The 22,659-nt window shown below is 37.9% G+C and overlaps 1 pseudogene across 1 annotated transcript; it reads right to left on the reverse strand.

Moving 5' to 3' along the window:
* Positions 1-432: 432 nt before the first annotated feature.
* Positions 433-1,028, reverse strand: LOC307184245 (elongin-B-like; annotated as a pseudogene). Its single transcript has one exon. The product of its transcript is annotated as an elongin-B-like (transcript).
* Between the last annotated feature and the right edge of the window lie 21,631 nt (positions 1,029-22,659).

Consider the following 22,659-nt stretch of genomic DNA (forward strand, 5'->3'; position numbering starts at 1 on the left):
ACTGCAGCAGGTTTTCATAATGGTCAAAGTTCTGTAAATCTCTATTTATTTGTTGCTAAAGACTATTTTTCCTCAATAATTTCGAAGTAGAAGTGTTTTCAGAGGTACCCAATATAGTACCCAAAGTAAACAATCAGATCAAAATATGAGTTCATATGAATCAATATCTAATTTAGAATTTATGTTTGACTTAGGTTGACTTCTGAAAATGTTATATAAAAAAGTAGGAGTGCATAATATTCAGGCAATAACTAGTATCAATGGAACAGAATATTTTAAATACTTTACGTGTTATTAACTATGTCTTACCCCCTTAGTAAAGTAAGTTCAGTAGCATCTCTATTAGAAATGTATCAAAGAAAAAAACTAATCTTTTAATTTTTATAAATAATGCCTGTGATTTCTCTATACTTGTTTAAATTAAATGGATTTTTATAGTAATAGGAGAACAGCATAACATATTTAAAACATAATATACACAATTCAGATTAGTTTTTTTTAACAATTCACAATACAAATTTTTAAAACTGCTAGGAGACTATCAGAAAATAACACTGAAAGTTAGATTCTTTTATGAAAGAAGAAGGAAATTATATATATATATATATATATATATTTTTTTTTTTTTTTAAACACCCAAATCGCTTTTATTGGAGGGAGATGGGGGGAACAGGAGTGGGGGAGGGGTCTCCAACTACACAGCTTGTTGATTGGCGCTGCTTCCTGAGTCCTGCGGCTTCATCACACAGAGCAGGCAGCTCAGGTGGGCTGGAGAAAGGCTCAATGCACAGGGCTTCAAATGCTTCATCTGCCTGGAAGGCTAGCTCCACAGTGGCTGCGGCCTGTGGCCTTGCTCTCCGGCTGGTGAAGCTACACTCACCCAATGTCCTCCCGTCGTCCAGAAGTTGGTCGTCCTTGTACAGCTGCTACTCTTCCAGCAGCCACTTGAGCTCGATCATGTTGCTCTGCTCCTTGACATCCGTGAAGATGGTGGTCTTGTGGCAACGGATCATGAGGAACACCTCCATGGCAGCGGAAGCCTCTCCCCGAGATTTATAGTGAAATACGACAGAACAGCTTTTCCGAACTGTGGGCTACGAGATAATTTTAGAAGTTATGCAATAAAGTTTTAAATTGTATGCATTTACCAATATTAGGGGAAAAGGGGATTAAATGACATAAATATTACTTAAAATATATTTGAATTCAAACAAGTACGTTATCTCAAGAAAAATATTCAGGGCTTCCCTGGTGGCGCAGTGGTTGAGAATCCGCCTGCCGATGCATGGGACACGGGTTCATGCCCTGGTCTGGGAAGATCCCACATGCCGTGGAGTGGCTGGGCCCATGAGCCATAGCCACTGAGCCTGCTCGTCCGGAGCCTGTGCTCTGCAGCGGGAGAGGCCACAACAGTGAGAGGCCCGCGTACCGTGAAAAAAAAAAAAAAAAGAGGAAAAAAAGAAAAATATTCAGTGAAAGATTGTACAGTAGTATAAAATATGCCAAAATTCAGGCAATTGGTACACAGAAGACTAATGTTTGGGAAATGTTGCATTTAAAAAGCCAATATTGTCTTACCCATTGAACCAAAGATAGGTTTAATTACATGAAAGGGTAATGTATTGAGACCAATACTGGCAAGATTCTCAAGTAAAAATAAGATTAAAATGTTAAACAAATAAACAAAAATAAGTTTCATAACATTCTATATAATCTCCAAATTTCCCACCTCCAGCAGACAGCTCATTTAATTAAACAATATTCCATTAAATTTTTAGCATCACAGCAAATGAACCTGAAGATTTTCCTAAGATTTAACCTACTGAAGTGATAAATTCTGACTTTTTTACCCCTTCCAATTTTTAAACATCAATAGAATGAAATAAAAGCGCATTAAACTTAGAATAAAAAAAAATTATTGTCACCATTAGGTTTACTTTAGATGAAAAGAGTACATTTGCTGCTTGTAACTGAACCCTTAGTTGAATGAAAATTACTGCTCTAAGATTATATCACCACTTATTTTTATTTATAAAACCTAGAAAGATAGAGGCACAAGAGAGCTAGAGTAAAATACACACATTGAGGAAAAGGCAAATTTTAAAATATTTTACCCAAGCAGAAGCAATGGAAACTTTTGGTTTGCACAACAGCCTCCCAAGGTTAAAGGGGGGATTTACATCACTGGTTGTACTTAAAATTCACCCTGAAGAGCACTGAGGCCAACATTTAAGAGAATTCTCACAGGAGAGATTAGATGACCTGTCACAGCTTTCCATTTCATATTTACATGATTTTGTTGTCCTAATAATTATTCTTTTGGAAAACAATTTGCTGGCAACTTAAGGTTTTAGTTTTATCCTTGGGAGTTGTCTGGCTATGTTCAGCTAGAGTTGAGCTGTCATGTCTAAAATGGCGAAGTTAGGAAAAGGCACACCATGGATCCCAGCATTTCCTTGAGCATTTCTGCTTACAGAGGCAGTGTTAATAATGCTCAGCTTTTGGGAGGCTTCCGGGAAGATGGCAGAAGAGTAAGACGCGGAGGTCACCTTCCTCTCCACTGATACACCCGAAATACATTTACACGTGGAACAACTCCTACAGAACACCTACTGAACGTTGGCAGAAGACCTCAGACCTCCCAAAAGGCGAGAAACTCCCCGCGTACCTGGGTAGGGAAAAGAAAAAAGAATAAACAGAGACAAAAGGATAGGGATGGGACCTGCACCAGTGGGAGGGAGCTGTGAAGGAGGAAAGGTTTCCACATGCTAGAAGCCCCTTCGCGGGTGGAGACTGCGGGTGAGGAGGGGGAAGCTTCGGAGCCGTGGAGGAGAGCGCAGCAACAGGGTGTGGAGGGCAAAGCGGAGAGATTCCCACACAGAGGATCAGGGGCAACCGGCACTCACCAGCCCGAGAGGCTTGTCTGCTCACACGCCGGGGCGGGTGGGGCTGGGAGCTGAGGCTGGGGCTTCGGTTGGAGCGCCGGGAGAGGACTGGGGTTGGCGGAGTGAACACAGCCTGCAGGGGGTTAGTGCGCCACAGCTAGTCGGGAGGGAGTCCGGGGAAAAGTCTGGACCTGCCGAAGAGGCAAGAGACTTTTTCTTCCCTCTTTGTTTCCTGGTGCGCGAGGCGAGGGGATTAAGAGCGCTGCTTAAAGGAGCTCCAGAGACGGACATGAGCCACGACTAAAAGCGCGGACCCCAGAGACAGGCATGAGACGCTAAGGCTGCTGCTGCCGCCACCAAGAAGCCTGTGTGCAAGCACAGGTCACTATCCACACCCCCTTTCCGGGGAGCCTGTACAGCCCGCCACTGCCAGGGTCCCGGGATCCAGGGACAACTCCCTCGGGAGAATGCACGGTGCGCCTCAGGCTGGTGCAATGTCCCGCCGTCCTTTGCCGCTGCAGGCTTGCCCCGCACTCCGTGCCCCTCCGTCCCCCAGGCCTGAGTGAGCCAGAGCCCCTGAATCAGCGGCGCCTTTAACCCCGTCCTGTCTGAGCGAAGAACAGACGCCCTCCGGTGACCTAACGCAGAGGTGGGGCCAAATCCAAAGCTGAGCCCCTGGGAGCTGTGAGAACAAAGAAGAGAAAGGGAAATCTCTCCCAGCAGCCTCAGAAGCAGCGGATTAAAGCTCCACAATCAACTTGATGTACACTGCATCTGTGGAATACATGAATAGACAACAAATCATCCCAAATTAAGGAGATGGACTTTGAGAGCAGCATGTATGATTTTTTCCCCTTTTCCTCTTTTTGTGAGTGTGTATGGGTATGCTTCTGTGTGAGATTTTGTCTGTATAGCTTTGCTTCCACCATTTCTCCTAGGGTTCTATCCGTCCGATTTTCTTTGTTGTTTTTAAAATTGTTTTTTCTTTTTTTCTCTTAATAATTATTTTTTTATTTTAATAACTTTATTATATTTTACTTTATTTTCTTTCTTTCTTTTTTTGCTTCCTTCCCTCCTTCCTTCCTTCCTCCCTCCCTCCCTTCTTTCTTTCTTTCTTTCTACTTTGACTAATTCTTTCTTTTACTTTTTCTCCCTTTTATTCTGAGCTGTGTGGATGAAAGGCTCTTGTTGCTGCAGCCAGGAGTCAGTGCTGTGCCTGAGGGGGGAGAGCCAACTTCAGGACACTGGTCCACAAGAGACCTCCCAGCTCCATGTAATATCAAACAGTGAATATCTCCCAGATATCTCCATCTCAACACCAGCACCCAGCTTCACTCAACGACCAGCAAGCTACAGTGCTGGACATCCTATGCCAAACAACTAGCAAGACAGGAACACAACATCACCCATTAGCAGAGAGGCTGCCTAAAATCATAATAAGTCCACAGACACCCCAAAACACACCATCAGATGTGGACCTACCCACCAGAAATACAAGATCCAGCCTCATCCACCAGAACACAGGCACTAGTCCCTTCCACCAGGAAGCCTACACAACCCACTGAACAAACCTTAGCCACTGGGGACAGACACCAAAAACAACGGGAACTACAAACCTGCAGCCTGCAAAAAGGAGACCCCAAACACAGTAAGATAAACAAAATGAGAAGACAAAAAAACACACAGGAGATGAAGGAGCAAGATAAAAACCCACCAGACCTAACAAATGAAGAGGAAATAGGCAGTCTACCTGAAAAAGAATTCAGAATAATGATAGTAAAGATGATCCAAAATCTTGGAAATAGAATAGACAAAATGCAAGAAACATTTAACAAGGACCTAGAAGAACTAAAGATGAAACAAACAACGATGAACAATGCAATAAATGAAATTAAAAATACTCTAGATGGGATCAATAGCAGAATAACTGAGGCAGAAGAACAGATAAGTGATGTGGAAGATAAAATAGTAGAAATAAGTACTTCAGAGCAGAATAAAGAAAAAAGAATGAAAAGAACTGAGGACAGTCTCAGAGACTTCTGGGACAACATTAAACACACCAACATTTGAATTATAGGGGTCCCAGAAGAAGAAGAGAAAAAGAAAGGGACTGAGAAAATATTTGAAGAGATTATAGTTGAAAACTTCCCTAATATGGGAAAGGAAATAGTTAAGTCCAAGAAACACAGAGAGTCCCATACAGGATAAGTCCAAAGAGAAATACACCAAGACACATATTAATCAAATTGTCAAAAATTAAATACAAAGAAAACATATTAAAAACAGCAAGGGAAAAACAACAAATAACACACAAGGGAATCCCCATAAGGTTAACAGCTGATCTTGCAGCACAAACTCTGCAAGCCAGAAGGGACTGACAGGACATATTTAAAGTGGTGAAGGAGAAAAAGCTGCAACCAAGATTACTCTATGCAGCAAGGATCTCATTCAGATTTGATGGAGAAATTAAAAACTTTACAGACAAGCAAAAGCTAGGAGAGTTCAGCGCCACCAAACCAGCTTTACAACAAATGCTAAAGGAACTTCTCTAGGCAAGAAACACAAGAGAAGGAAAAGACCTACAATAACGAACCCAAAACAATTAGGAAAATGGGAATAGGAACGTACATATCGATAATTACCTTAAATGTAAATGGACTAAATGCTCCCACCAAAAGACACAGATTGGCTGAATGGATACAAAAACAAGACCCATATATTTGCTGTCTACAACAGACCCACTTCAGACCTAGAGACACATACAGACTGAAAGGGAGGGGATGGAAAAAGATATTTCATGCAAATGGAAACCAAAAGAAAGCTGGAGTAGCAAATCTCATATCAGACAAAATAGGCTTTAAAATAAAAACTACTAGAAGAGACAAAGAAGGACACTACATAATGATCAAGGGATCGATCCAATAAGAAGATATAACAATTGTAAATATTTATGCACCCAACATAGGAGCACCTCAATACATAAGGCAAATACTAACAGCCATAAAAGGGGAAATCGACAGTAACCATTCATCGTAGGGGACTTTAACACCCCACTTTCACCAATGGACAGATCATCCAAAATGAAAATAAATAAGAAAACACAAGCTTTAAATGATACATTAAACAAGAAGGACTTAATTGATATTTATAGGACATTCCATCCAAAAACAACAGAATACACATTTTTCTCAAGTGCTCATGGAACATTCTCCAGGATAGATCATATCTTGGGTCACAAATCAAGCCTTGGTCAATTTAAGAAAATTGAAATTGTATCAAGTATCTTTCCGACAACAATGCTATGAGACTAGATATCAATTACAGGAAAAGATCTGTAAAAAATACAAACAAATGGAGGCTAAACTATACACTACTTAATAACGAAGTGATCACTGAAGAAATCAAAGAGGAAATCAAAAAATACCTAGAAACAAATGACAATGGAGACACGATGACCCAAAATCTATGGGGTGCATCAAAAGCAGTTCTAAGAGGGAAGTTTATAGCAATACAATCCTATCTTAAGAAACAGGAAACATCTCAAATAAATAACCTAACCTTGCACCTAAAACAATTAGAGAAAGAAGAACAAAAAGACCTCAAAGTTAGCAGAAAGAAAGAAATTATAAAAATTAGATCAGAAATAAATGAAAAAGAAATGAAGGAAACAATAACAAAGATCAATAAAACTAAAAGCAGGTTCTTTGAGAAGATAAACAAAATTGATAAACCATTAGCCAGTCTCATCAAGAAAGAAAGGGAGAAGACTCAAATCAATAGAATTAGAAATGAAAAAGGAGAAGTAACAACCGACACTGCAGAAATACAAAAGATCATGAGAGATTACTACAAGCTACTCTATGCCAATAAAATGGACAACCTGGAAGAAATGGACAAATTCTTAGAAATGCACAACCTGCCAAGACTGAATCAGGAAGAAATAGAAAATATGAACAGAGCAATCACAAGCACTGAAATTGAAACTGTGATTAAAAATCTTCCAACAAACAAAAGCCCAGGATCAGATGGCTTCACAGACGAATTCTATCAAACATTTAGAGAAGAGCTAACACCTATCCTTCTCAAACTCTTCCAAAATATAGCAGAGGGAGGAACACTCCCAAACTCATTCTACGAGGCCACCATCACCCTGATACCAAAACCAGACAAGGATGTCACAAAGAACGAAAACTACAGGCCAATATCACTGACGAATATAGATGCAAAAATCCTCAAGAAAATACTAGCAAACAGAATCCAACAGCACATTAAAAGGATCATACACCATGATCAAGTGGGGTTTATTCCAGGAATGCAAGGATTCTTCAATATACGCAAATCAATCAATGTGATACACCATATGAACAAATTGAAGGAGAAAAACCATATGATCATCTCAATAGATGCAGAGATAGCTTTCGACAAAATTCAACACCCATTTATGATAAAAACCCTGTAGAAAGTAGGCATAGAGGGAACTTTCCTCAACATAATAAAGGCCATATATGACAAACCCACAGCCAGCATCATCCTCAATGGTGAAAAACTGAAAGCATTTCCACTAAGATCAGGAACAAGACAAGGTTGCCCACTCTCACCACTCTTATTCAACATAGTTTTGGAAGTTTTAGCCACAGCAATCAGAGAAGAACAGGAAATAAAAGGAATCCAAATTGGAAAAGGGGAAGTAAAGCTGTCGCTGTTTGCAGATGACATGATACTATACATAGAGAATCCTAAACATGCTACCAGAAAACTACTAGAGCTAATCAATGAATTTGGTAAAGTAGCAGGATACAAAATTAATGCACAGAAATCTCTGGCATTCCTATACACTAATGATGAAAAATCTGAAAGTGAAATCAAGAAAACACTCCCATTTACCATTGCAACAAAAAGAATAAAATATCTAGGAATAAACCTACCTAAGGAGAAAAAAGACCTGTATGCAGAAAATTATAAGACACTGATGAAAGAAATTAAAGATGATACAAATAGATGGAGAGATATACCATGTTCTTGGATTGGAAGAATCAACATTGTGAAAATGACTCTACTACCCAAAGCAATCTACAGATTCAATGCAATCCCTATCAAACTACCAATGGCATTTTTCACAGAACTAGAACAAAAAATTTCACAATTTGTATGGAAACGCAAAAGACCCCAAATAGCAAAAGCAATCTTGAGAACGAAAAACAGAGCTTGAGGAATCAGGCTCCCTGACTTCAGACTATACTACAAAGCTACAGTAATCAAGGCAGTATGGTAGTGGCACAAAAACAGAATGATAGATCAATGGAACAGGATAGAAAGCCCAGAGATAAACCCACGCACATATGGTCACCTTATCTTTGATAAAGGAGGCAGGAATGTACTGTGGAGAAAGGACAGCCTCTTCAATAAGTGGTGCTGGGAAAACTGGACAGCTACATGTAAAAGTATGAGATTAGAACACTCCTTAACACCATACACAAAAATAAGCTCAAAGTGGGTCAAAGACCTAAATGTAAGGCCAGAAACTATCAAACTCTTAGAGGAAAACATTGGCAGAACACTCTATGACATAAATCACAGCAAGATCCGTTTTCACCCACCTCCTAGAGAAATGGAAATAAAAACAAAAATCAACAAATGGGACCTAATGAAACTTCAAACTTTTGCACAGCAAAGGAACCCATAAACAAGACCAAAAGACAACCCTCAGAATGGGAGAAAAATTTGCAAATGAAGCAACTGACAAAGGATTAATCTCCTAAATTTATAAGCAGCTCATGCAGCTCGATAACAAAAAGCAAACAACCCAATCCAGAAATGGGCAGAAGACCTAAATAGACATTTCTCCAAAGAAGGTATACAGACTGCCAACAAATACATGAAAGAATGTTCAACATCTTTAATCATTAGAGAAATGCAAATCAAAACTACAATGAGATATCATCTCACACCAGTCAGAATGGCCATCATCAAAAAATCTAGAGACAATAAATGCTGGAGAGGGTGTGGAGAAAAGGGAACCCTACTGCACTGTTGGTGGGAATGTAAATTGATACAGCCACTGTGGAGAACAGTATGGAGGTTCCTTAGAAAACTACAAATAGTACTACCATATGACCCAGCAATCCCACTACTGGGCATATACCCTGAGAAAACCATAATTCAAATAGAGTCATGTACCAAAATGTTCATTGCAGCTCTATTTACAATAGCCCAGAGATGGAAACAACCTAAGTGCCCATCATCGGATGAATGGATAAAGATGTGGCACATATATACAATGGAATATTACTCAGGCATAAAAGGAAACGAAATTGAGTTATTTGTAGTGAGGTGGATGGACCTAGAGTCTGTCATACAGAGTGAAGTAAGTCAGAAAGAGAAAGACAAATACCATATGCTAACACATATATATGGAATTTAAGAAAAAAAAATGTCATGAAGAACCTAGGGGTAAGACAGGAATAAACATGCAGATCTACTAGAGAATGGACTTGAGGATACGGGGAGGGGGAAGGGTAAGCTTTGACAAAGTGAGAGAGAGGCATGGACATATATACACTACCAAACGTAAGGTAGATAGCTAGTGGGCAGCAGCCGCATAGCACAGGGAGATCAGCTCGGTGCTTTGTGACTGCCTGGAGGGGTGGGATAGGGAGGGTGGGAGGGAGGGAGACGCAAGAGGGAAGAGATATGGGAACATATGTATATGTATAACTGATTCACTTTGTTATAAAGCAGAAACTAACACACCATTGTAAAGCAATTATACTCCAATAAAGATGTAAATAATAATAATTCTCAGCTTTTGGAAATGAAGAATAAGCACTACATTTTACCTTATAGATGGAATAATAATAATGACATTAACTCTATCTACAAATATCTCCTACTTCACCATAATTCTTGGTTTGAATAAGGTCATGACCCTTGTGTTATCATATTTTTGCTTGAAACATTAGCATTTACTTATTGATTCATTAATTCTTCCATTTAGGAAATATTTCCAGTGTCTACTCTGGTAGTTGTGCTGGATATTGAAAACACAGTCATAAAAAATACACATCCTTGATGCCACCAGAGGGCATAATCAGGCAAATGAGTAATTATAATAAAAGTAGTAAGTGCTCTGATTAGAAAGTAACAGATATTTTGGGACTATATTGGTGGGACACCCAACTCAGCCATCATGTTGATCGCAGAGGTGATGATAAAAAGTATCTCAGAGCAAATAATATACATGTGTGATGTGTGTGTATATATATATATACACATATAGCATATATGAACATATACATAATACACATATATGCTATTATATTATATAACTATGCTATATACACTAGGCAAAGAGTACAGCTTGTCTGGAGGCTCCAAGGTAAGAGAGTATGAGATGTTTAAGGAGGCAAAAGATGTTTAATATGCTACAGAGTAGAGTTTGAGAGGAAGATGATAAAAGGTGAGGCTAGAAGGACTCCAAATGTTGCCTACTCTACAACTCCAGGGGCCCCATTCACGTGGACTGCATCACCCAGGTGAAAGAAGTAGTGATTTTAGTTAGGCTAGAAACAGTGAGGATGGCAAGAAGTAAAATGAGCCAAGAAATATTTAGGAGGCAAATTAAACAAGACTTAATGATTGGATACGGAGAACTAAAGAAAAGGAGAGAAGATATTTTGCTTTATCAGTTGAGGTGTAGATGGTACTGCCTTTAACTAAGATGAGAAACATTGAAGGAAAAATCGATGTCAGGTAAAAAAGATTTCTTAAGGTGGTTTGAACTTGTTGACCTTGAGGTATGCCTGGGAACTCTAAATGGGTATTTCTTGCAGGCAGTTGGATATGCAGATTTGCAATTCAGAAGAGGAATCTAGATTAGATATATATTTTGAATAGATGATAATTGAAACCATAGGAATTAGAAAAAATTGAGAGGAAGATTAGTCTCCTTTGTGATTTTGGATAGGATTATAGCTATATAATTCTAGATTTATAATAATTATTGAAGGATATTTACAGGAGTAGATTTTATAATTTACTTTGATAATCCACATTTTAGCTTAACATCCATGCAATTTATTGACTCAATTTTCCAAAATAGTATAGAAATACAGACACTACAAATAAGCAGAGGAAACCAGCCAGTTTTTGTTGTATATATTTATAGTTTCTGCAATGGATATGTAATTATTTTTATAATCAGAGACAAGTAGATGCTATTGAATGTCTTTCTAAATTATTTAGGGGAATAGATAATAATTGACTCATTTCTGATAGCTGAAACACTCTTTGTTTTTAAGAAATTAAATGAAAGCATGAGTAAAAATATGGAAATCCTTAATTTATTTAATAAAAATATTGGTATGGCCCTTAAACTGTTGGACAGCTGAAAATATTGATATGGGTTTCTATTCTTCTTTATCAGCTTACCCTGTTGTGGAGATAAGAATGAATAATGAAGTACCACACTACTGAGAGAAGGAAGAAAAGCAAAGAAACCATAATTATGAAGGAGGCTATTTGTAGTCCGGGTAAGTGACAATTATTTGCCTATAATTAATGTTCTTTTTGGTACCTTACAAAAATGTGAAGTAAGAATGACTGTAGTAGATATATTTTTCTTTATAACATAGATTGCTATGAACAATATAACACAGTCCTGTGTATTGTTCTGAATTTGAAGATGATGATTTATTTTTGATCACTGGCATGTGGTTGTGTATATAGAAATCCAAAACAAGTGAAGCAATCAGCCCATCAATTGGTTATTTTGTTTACATGAAATCAAAAGAGTTAGCTTGACTGTTTCCCCCCTCCTTGGATGTTTGGGCATTAAATATGTAACCCAGATGTCAGTTGGGGCCACCTTGTCTTCCTTGAGACCTAGATAAGATTGCCTTGAATCTTGATACCCACCTTGTGGAAGGAGGAAACACTTTTTAAATGTCAGTGAAATCCAGGTAGCTTGAGTTCTTAATGGTTACTCTTCCTCCAGCCTGTGTCTAGGTTTCTGTGTTTCCTGTCTCTTTTATCCACCATATCATTCCAGATTTACACTCTGAACTGTTTTTTTTTCCCACAAAACAAAAATGTAACCCATGCAAATGAAACATTCGTGAGTGTAGAGAACTTTTTGGAAGATTGGGACAAGGGGATTAAGAGGGCAAAGCATTTACACTGCTGTAAGAAGAATGACTCTACATTTAATAGTATAAGGCTACCCTGATTCCCTCAGTTGTCTTTCTTGATGGAAACTTCCATCAGTCCTTCAGCCCCTCTGGAAGTGTGCTCTGGAATAAATTTGTGAATTTATCTATACATCCCAAGATTTAAGTAATAGTATTGTTTATAATAGCAAACATTGGAAACAAAGTTTTTTATATAAGAGCCTAATTAAATGGATTAGGATAATCCATACAGTGTGACATTGAGCAGTCATTTAAAAATGATGAAAATATGTACACCCTTGAATGGAAGAGTTTCCAAGTGATATTATGAAGTAAAAAAAATCAGGGTGCAAAATGATGTCTGTGGCATGTTTCTATTTTTGGCAGTAAATAAATATATTTTGAACTGGAAGAATACACCAAAATTATAATAGCATTTCCTTTTAGGGGGAGGTACTGGGTTAGTGGGAACGACTATTCCTTTCATTTTTATACTTCAGTACTGTTTAATTAAATTCAATTTAAAGAAGGTATGTTAAATTAATTAATAGTGGATTGATTTAAATAAATCCTTTTATTATCTCATTTAGAATAGCTGAGCCACTCCTATATGGTTATGAGAAAAAGAGCTGCTATTAAAATAAAATCCAAAGCTCTTTACACCCTAAGTCTGGACACCCTGGCCTTCCTGGTGCCTCGCCAACTTGCCGCATCTGTTCCCAAACCAGATCCCTTGCACTTGTTCTTCCCTGTGCTTCCAATTCTCTTTATCTGTGGCATCACCTCATTTGGGTCTTGATTCAAATGTCACCTCTTCAAAGATGCCTTCTGTGACCAACCTATCCATCCTAAGTCCCCTAACCTACCTAGTTATTCTCTGCCTTGTCCTATTTGCTTCATGGCACTTATCACTCCCTGAAATTAAGCATATATGTGTGTCTCCCGCAGTAGAACATTAACTTTATGAGATCAATGGCTTTATCTGTTTTGTTTGTTGCTATAACTTCAATGCCTGATAGTAAGCACTTAATGAATGCATGAGTGAATGAATGAAGGAATGAATAAGTTAAGGGGTCCACATGTGCCCCCTGGGTCTTATCTTCTATAATCCAGGAGTTTATTAAGAATAGTTTCTTTCCTAAGAGGGACTCATGTGTCAACTCTTAAATATTACACTTAGTTTTGAGTATTTATCCATTTATACCATGTAATTTAACAGGATTCAAGAACTGGAGCAAGTTTTGATAAACTTGCTAGAATAAATATAAGCATAATTTAAAAAAATTGAACCATCACTAGGTGCCCTACATATGCATTATTTTAGTTAATCCTCCCAATAATCAGATGAGATGGGCCCTATTATGATATTTATCATATTATAGCTGATTTCAGATTCTCAGAGGACTCATATTCTCACAAATCACTACAGATTTCCTTGATTGAACAGGGCATGTTTTATGAATTTTTCCCATTGCAGGAAAGAAAATGACAAGATCTACTAAATTTTTGAGCAGAATAGTAAGATATGGTCAATTGAATTATAGATGCATACTCAGCGGTAATGGTTCTGTTTTTCTTGACACATCTACATACATTTCATAGAATTATCAAAATAAACCAATTTCAATGTGTTGAAATTCCGTTGATGGTGATTATCAGTGTTTGAGAATAGTTTATAGCCACAGAACAGATGGAAAAAACATTTTTAAGGAACACTTATGGAGCTGAATGCTCCAGGTAAGACTACTAGCCTCTCCGTCTTTCCCCAGCCAACGACACTGCTAGTCTCACCACTTTAACTGCAGCCAGGAACAAAATTCAATAAATAATGCATAATTAGAATCAAATAGCCACCTTGCCCTCAGAATAAACTGCATTATGTCTTTCATCCCTTTTCTCCCTCAGTTACCCCCAGAAATCCAAGCCTCCAAAGCCGCCTACCATCATGCAGAGTCTTAGCTTTCTGTATTCTCTAACCTACCAAATTAGATCATCCCAGGCATTGGTGTCTCTATTTGTATTGACGTAGATCTTCCTTCTTAGAGCATGAATGTCTTTTGCCTCAGTCATGCTAGAAACCAATACTATTCTCTTAAACGTGAGTTCCACCCTATTCTCATCCAACCATTGCTGAGAGTAATCAAGATAGAATGTACTAAGCAAAGAATGGGGAAGGTGAGTCCATTATGAGAGGTCTGCTAAGGGGAGAAGAGAGTTTATTGCAGAGAATAGTAGAAATATAGAATTAGGTACAGTAGGCCTGTATTAAAAACCAATTTCCTTTAAGTAGTTTGGACTGTATTTTCAAGCTAACTTTTTAAGCAGGGGTGTCTGGTTTATGGTCACCCTTGTAACAGTGTGGAGGATGGGACAGAGCCTAGGTTTTACAACTGTTCAGTGGAACCAGAGAGTTCATTGGAGGTACTAATCACAATCTTCAAGCATTTAATCCACATGCAATTAAAAAAATAATTTAACATTTAAAAACTGTAATTAATATGCCAACCAGTGCTATAAATAGTTACCATCACCACTCCAAGCTAGAAACAAGGTTAAGAGCAGAACGGTTAAAAGCATCTTGCTGTAATAAAACCAGGTTGGTTTTATTCATACCTCTGTTATGAATTTTCAGCACATGGGGTTGACTGTAGGTTACCTGAAATGAGCCATCATTGAGTGGGGAATCACCAAACTGTCTTATCACCTAGACTACTGCACCTGTTAGAGTCTTGCCCGGCTTGTGGGGAGGCCTGTGTTGGTCACACTAAGCCACTTCCTTCCTGTGACAGTGGCAGTCACTAAGCACCTTGATGGGTCCCAGGGAAAGACATGAGCACATGCATGCTTCACGGAGTACACCCAGTGCTCCTGGACCTGTGTGCTACCACTCTGATAGTAAAATGGGAAATGTTTTTCTTACCAAAAAATGCATGTAATAAGAAATTTTGAATATTGGAGACTTCAAGGTATTAAGAGGTGCTTTTGGGTTAACTCATTTGTTGTGTGTGGAGCTGAGAACAAAGCTCCTCTGACTGCTTTTGAGCATTTATTTAAAGTACTTATAAAAAATATATTTGATCAGGGATTTCTTGCTCTATACTGATTTTGAACTCTGTTTTTGTTGTGGGTGTTTATTCATGTGTTTGACCCATACAGCCCTGTGAGAATATTCGAGTCAGACTATTATTTCTAGACCCAGGCTTTGCAATAACACACCTGAGAGGGTGCAGGCACAGCAGCTGGGTGTAGGCCCTCAGCATCCTTAATCACAGTTGCACTGTAACAAGTGAATACATAATGCCTAAAGTGGAGATAAAATAATACTGTAGTTCCTTTTGCATTTAGCTTAAGTTTAGACTTTTTTTTACATTTGACTATTTTATATTTAACTATTTTATATTTGACAATGTTACTGTACATTTTCAGTGGTTTCTTTTTTTGGTCTAACTGTTGTCAACAGTTCTTTTATAGGAGAGGTAAAATAATTACCTTTGAAACCAGAAGTAGACTTTTGGTTATAAATAGAAAATTTTAAATAGCATTTGATGATGGCTGTGATGAGAATGATTAGGCTGAATAAAATATGATAAAGTATAGCATAAACTAATTTCACAACTAGTGGTAAATACCTTGAAAACAGAATAGCACAAGATGGTGAGAGGTCCTTTTTTTTTTAATGCCCTAGTGTGACGTGAATCACACTTCACACTACTTTAGATCTGGGCAGCAGGGACCTCTGCTGTGGGTCCCATGCTTTAGAGGATCCTATTTTTTTCCTCCTATGGCTGCATCCCTCTCCACGGAGCAAATGAGTCTGTGGAATCAAAGAGATAAGTCCAACTGAAGCCCACAACTCTCTTTCAGACTGTCCTTTAGGTATCCTGCTTCCCAGAATTCCCTGCCCTCAAGCACACTCCCGGGTAACATAAGAACAACTGGCCCCCCGTCTGCAGTCTGCCTCCTTCTCCTCCCATCACTGCCTCATTCCACACCCTGGGGGGCTTTGCATGGATGTGTGTGGTCACCTTGGCTACATGCCAAAGCTCCACAGACACCCAATAGTGACCCCTGGGCCACCCCTCAGTCCTAGGGATGGACACACCAGCAGTATAGAACTACTTCAGGAAGGATGGATCCAGGTAAGATCCTCATGGAAGCAGAGTTGTGGGGCGGGGTTGGAAAGAAAAGGAAGCTGAAGCATAGAAGCCTAATGAGGTCCCTCCCATAATTCTTTCTGTCTAGGAAATATGCCCCATGTAACTCTCTGCCAGCAGCTACCTGCTAATTTGTCATGATTTGCCCAGAGAAGACCGGACAATCACCTGATTATGGTAGCACTATCATACCTTTTCTCTTTATTCTTAACTAAACACACATTGTCTTGTTAGCAAGTGTCTCAGAAAGCTAATAGCCTGTAACACCCCATGTAAAGGGAACTTTTTAGTGCCTCACTCCACTGAGTAATTACAAACATCAATTCCAAACTTTACAAATGAATGTAATAAGCAAAAAAAAAAAACAAAAAAAACCAAAAAACCCCAAATAAACAAACAAAACCACTAATAAAATAATTTTGTATCTATTTCCCTATTTTTCTCACTTGTTTCCTCAAAAGCAAGGTCTTGATATTCAAAACCTGGAGTATGCATAAAACCCACAAGGTGTGATTTTAGCTATATAAAACAAGACAACTGCAGAAGACAAGAGACTTTCTGGAGAAAAATATATTCAAGTCTAAATATTTCATACCATCTGTAAATGGAAGTCACACTAGTGGTTATCTTGAGGCCAGGAGTATAGATTGGGAGGGGGCATAAGGAAAACTTCTGGAATTCTGGGATGTCCCATATCTCCTCCTGGGCAGTAGTTAGACACGTGATTACTTATGCTGAAATTATCAAACTGTACACTATGATTGGTATACTTGACATACTTTACTATGTTATACCTTAATTAACTTTATAGTACTTAAATTTTGTTCTGTTACACCTTAATTGAATTAAACATGCTTTACTATGTTAAAAAAAAAAAACAAAAAACAAAACTGGGGCATGGAAGAAAATCAAACTTGCCGTCTCCTGGAAGATCTCTGGTGCACACCAAAGTCATTAAGTAGTAGCTCTCTCCTCCCTCCAGATGCACTGAATGAGGGGTGAGCCCTCCTGCCGACCTTAGTATGGCTACTGGCTTTATTCACTAATGAAATATTACTGCCAGAATTCTATTTATTGGAACATTACTGGTTTTTAAAAAACTTTTAGAGTAGTATACATAGCATTTGCACATCAAATTGTTTTTCTCTTTTCCCTTTAAATCAGAAAAGAGTTTGTGACATATTGAACAAAGGGACTGCTCTGAAGTTCTTTTAAAAAGAAACAAACATTGTTACTATGTCCTCACACCTCCCAATTAGATGGCCATTGACTATGTGCAAATATTTCCCATTTTGGCAGGCCCTAGTGCTGAATCAAATGGCAAATCCTGAGTATTCCACCTTCTCTTTGATAAGAAGTAAAACCATTTGTAGTTTAACTGAGGGGACTGCCTTTTATCTTGCACTTTGGCTATGTCTATGTACAGGATGTGAAGTGGACAATTGAAATAGTGTCTTGATAATATGACTTTAAAACCCACTTTGTCGGACTGTATCACATAATTGACCAGAGGTGGCTAAAGAGAAAGTTGAGCAAGCCAAATAATCGATTTTCTCAATTTTTAGATAGCCTCTGTGAGTTAAAATATAAATCACATATATTTTTATTCTTATAAATGGGATTATTAAGTTCCTTCCTAAATGAGTGTATTTTTCCTGATTTAGTAAGCGAGGTTTTATCTGAGGCAAAACAGCATGGAGAGTGTTTACTTACCAGATGGGGAGAATAAGGCAGCTGGGATTCCATCCCTGACTTGACGTGAATGGTGTGCGCTGTGCCCTTTCCTTTGGTACCTCAGCAGCTACTAAATCCTGCTGTGCTTCCTATTGCTGGCTGACAAGAAACAGAAGCCTCTTCCCACAAGTGACTGGTGGCAGATGGATCAAGCCAGTGAAACACTACGCCCCAGACTTTCATCTGTCCAGCTGAACTGGGTCATTACAAAGTGTGCTTTCACGCATATGTTCCTCTTATGGCTGAAATTTATGTGTAGTGTGGGCAATAGTTAGTTTAATTTAGCAAGTTTATTTTAAACATTGACTACCTGCCTGGCAGTGGGCTGCTTACTTTCCAAAGGTTAAAAAAGACATGGACGCAACATATTAGCTTGGTGTGTTTCATTTTTAAAGGGAGTAATAAATGTAAATTTAGGCAGAAATGTCATTGAAATAAATCCAGATCACTTGGTTCTCAATTTTCCTGTAGATTAACAAACTCTTTTAGGGGTAATTAGTGAGCAGAACAGTTGGAAAGAGAAAGAAACAGGATAAACATAAATAGCTATTTGGGGAAAGGGAGTAATACATTTTAAAGTCTTAAAAATTTTGAGTATACATATTGAAATTTAAGTAATGTATATTATTATTTACTTTTTGGTTTTAGATGTAGAATTACAGAGGGGGGGTCTCTTATTTAGTTCTGAGCTTATATCTGTGTACCTCTTTCTCTATCCATCCAGTATTCATCCATCCATCTGGTTCCTTATTTTGTATTCAGAGTTTTCTTTGATGAAAACTGAGTTTCTGAACCATTTATCATATAATCCATAATTAAATTTTTTTCATCTAAACCTGTGACTGAGGAAAACAACTTTGAATCAAGTGTATCGTTTAGGATTTCCAATCTAAGAAAGCCAGCTAGTGGGCCGTACTTCCTCAAAGGGTGGCTGGCAAAAATATCTGAAAATCCAAAGGAAGATCTTATTCTGAGCTTTTATGAGCCCACAAAGTCCTTCCTCTATTAAAAAGCTTGCTGACTTTTGTGTGTGTGTGTCATTTTTTTTTCTTCTTAAGTACTTTGGGAGACATAAACTGGAAAACATTATCTGGTTTCAGACATGCACCATAGCTCAAGGCAGGAGGAAAAAGTGAGAGCAGGTTTGCAGAGTTGTTCTCTAGAGGCAAGTGTCCGGGAATGTCTTGCTGCACCTAACCCAGAATCAGCTAAGAGTATTTATTTGAGAAAATCCAACAGGTAGACACATTTGGTGGAGAAATTGAATAAAACCCAACTTATGTTTGCTGTTTTACAGACCATTAGCTATTCAAGTTCCCAGCAATAAAACAGTTTGTCCTCAGTTTTGACGATTCCATGAGTCCAAAGACTCATAAGACTACCTTATCTGAAATTTAATACAAAATATATGTCAATTACATTTATTTGAAGATAGGCATTCACTTTAATTAACTTGTAAAATATGCCTCTTTAAAAACCCAACACAGCAACACATTTTTTTTCAAACCAGAATGAACACAGGTAGGCACATTTTGGTGTAATTGTACACATTCTTTCCAAGTTAGTGCTTTGAAAAAGTGATGAAATGCTTCCTTATTGAAAGAAGAGTCAAGCAGGAATGCCATACCGATCTGAATATGACATATGAAAGGTGACCTAAGCAAGAGTTACTCTTTTATTAAATAATTCACTGCTTTAAAACATCTTAACAGTCATAGACTGATTCTTAAGGTTTTTGTGGCAAGTGACATGGACCTGATGAATTTTATTGCAATTTGAGACACCTGACTCCAATTCCTTGGGAATATTATTTGAGTTTTTTGAATCTACAGATTTTACCTAGGAATTTGGACTCAGTTGGTGTGGCAGAGGCTGGGAATCTATATTTTTATAAGGGCCACAGGCATGTCTGGGAATCCTGCCAATCAAACCTTTGCCAGGATGTATATGTGATTTGTGACTAGTTTGTGAACTGAAACATGATTGATTTATCGTACAGTCCCAGTTTCCTAATGGTTTTGACTCCATTGCATTCAAGTGTTAGTGTCTGTTTAAAAAATACTGTCTAAAAATAATTCCCATCTTCCCTACACTTACTACCTCTAGAAACATTTTTATCTTTTTGAGTCGTTGCAAATGTCGCCACCTCCAGGTGGCCTTCCATGATCGTCATAGATGAAAATAACACTTTCCTACACTGACAAGAATTGGTCTTCAACAGAAGTGATTTCTCTAATAAGCTTTTTGGTGTGGTATGTGCGCCTATTTGGGGAACATGTCTTTCAAATTATTGTGGACTCTACTATAAGGATTTTGTTAAAGACATTACCGCATAGTGTCGTAATGAGGATCAGAACACATTTTTTTTTCCATAAGAATACTTGTATTTTTCTGCAGGCAGTGTGGCAGAACAATTAGGATCAGGGATTTTGAAACCAGACTGCATATATTAATATCCCAACATAATTACTTACACGCCCTGTGACCTGGGGCAAGTTGCTTAATCTCTTTTGCCTCAGTTTCTTCATCTGTAAATTGAGGATAAGTGTAATGGCTACCTAATAAGGTTATTATGAGGATTAAATGAGTTGATATATGCATAATGCTTAGAATAACACCTGGCATTTAAAATTACTATATTAGATATTTGCTATTAATATTATTTGTCATAAGTGGTTTTTTTTTTTTTTTTTTTTTTTTTTTTTTTTTTTTTTGCTGTACGCGGGCCTCTCACTGCTGTGGCCTCTCCCGTTGTGGAGCACAGGCTCCGGACGCGCAGGCTCAGCGGCCATGGCTCACGGGCCCAGCCGCTCCACGGCATGTGGGATCCTCCCGGACCGGGGCACGAACCCGTGTCCCCTGCATCGGCAGGCAGACTCTCAACCACTGCGCCACCAGGGAAGCCCCAAGTGGTTTGTTTTTATATTATGAATTCTGAGACTCTGTTCATCACTTTTCTCTCTTCATATGGACTGAATGTAGATTTAGAGCCAGGTTTGTAACCTGATCATAACAAGGAAGGAAACATTTTTAGCCTTGTCCTTTTGTCTCTTCTAGTTCATTTCTTATCTCCCATTTAGTTTATGCAATCTTGTATAATTTTATGAATTCATGGATGTTACTTGGTATTCTTTCTGGAAAAGGGTAGGGTATATAAAAATAAATAAGTACACATTTTTTCTTTATCCTGTTAATTGAGCTGCACAAAAATATGAAGAAATTAAGGAATAACCTCATTCCAGGACAAAGCAAAATATAGAAAGTTAGCATTAAAACACAAGAGTTTGAGGGGGGGAAATATGTGTTAAAAAAACAAGGAGGGTCACTGGTGGTAGTAGACAATTTTCTTCCCAGTTTGCTTTGCTCTCAATATATAGTTTAGTGTAGCTATCCAGTGTGAACTTCCATATCATTTTCAGTGGGCAGATGCTCCTTTTGTGGCAGGAGATGAAATTTTGGAGTCACTGAATGAAATTACAGTAAAACTAACCTGACAATTTGTAAACCCAATGCCATAATATTCAAAAAGCCTCCAGACATGGGCAACACAGGTATTCATAAGAGTTTGTTTTTTTTTTAAATTCCTTAAGTGGCTTTTTAAAACTGCTGTCTTATGTTGAACATTTTAACCATAAGAATAACAAAAACAATCCTCTCTACCCCCTTTATAAATAACACTGGATGACTAGGGATGGATTTCTATCCTTGAAATCTCTCAGAGGCTCAGAATGTTTTTTGCAAACCACAAGAGCATTACTTCTCCAAAAGAGCATTATGTCTGTGGCTGTAACGTCCGTCATCTGGACTTCTTGATTTATTTATAGCATAATTAACCAGCCATCTCAGTTCATTAACTCACGTATTTTTCTCAGCTTTGGTCATGTGTCCTGTCAAATCAAGACTTCTCTTTAATTCTCAGTAATGTCCTGATGCTGGAATACTGTAAATTCCAGATTAGGAAAAGGTCTTTCGACTCCATGACTCATGTCTTCAACTTTCATTGGACACAGCTATTCACCCGAAGACTTACACTAGGTGAGACTTGGTCACAGCATGTTTTGGGTTGAGAGAGTAAAGCTATCAGATATGGCAAAGATCTACTGATTGAGCACTAGAACTCCTTCCAAATTATAGCAAGTCCCACTTGAAGGGGAATTCTGTGCCTGGAACCCAGGCAATGAAATGTGAGCATCACATATGAATCTAATTGTTTAGGATTGTGCCAATCCTAAATGTTCTGACCATTAGCAAGTAAAGAAACCAAATAAATCCGTCATTTTAAAATGTGTTGCTATTATACAGTGATTATAGCTAATAGAAGTAATTCCAGAATTTTCATTCTGGTACACAAATATGTGGGATTAGAAAATTGTACATAATAAGCTACATATTAAAACAAAAGCATAACTACTCAGTAAAATTATTATGCTAAGGTAAAAATGACCATTGGAAAAAATCCTAACAATATTCTTGGATATTCATGGTAGGTATTCAGATAATTACTGTGTGGAACAAAAAAGAATCTGGAAATATTTTAAGAAATTCACTAAATATCAAAATCTTGGTTACATTTATTTCCTCTCTTATTTTTCATAAGCATTTTACAAATGCTTTGATTTTAGGTCAGAACTTATAAATGTTCCATTTAGAGTTTGGGAGAGAATTCTTGATCTACAAATGTTTGTGGTCTCATGAAATATCTTGCTTTGCATGTAGACTTCT

The sequence above is a fragment of the Stenella coeruleoalba genome, assembly GCF_951394435.1.
Source record: "Stenella coeruleoalba genome assembly, chromosome: 3".
In the NCBI taxonomy this organism is placed as follows: Eukaryota; Metazoa; Chordata; class Mammalia; order Artiodactyla; family Delphinidae; genus Stenella; species Stenella coeruleoalba.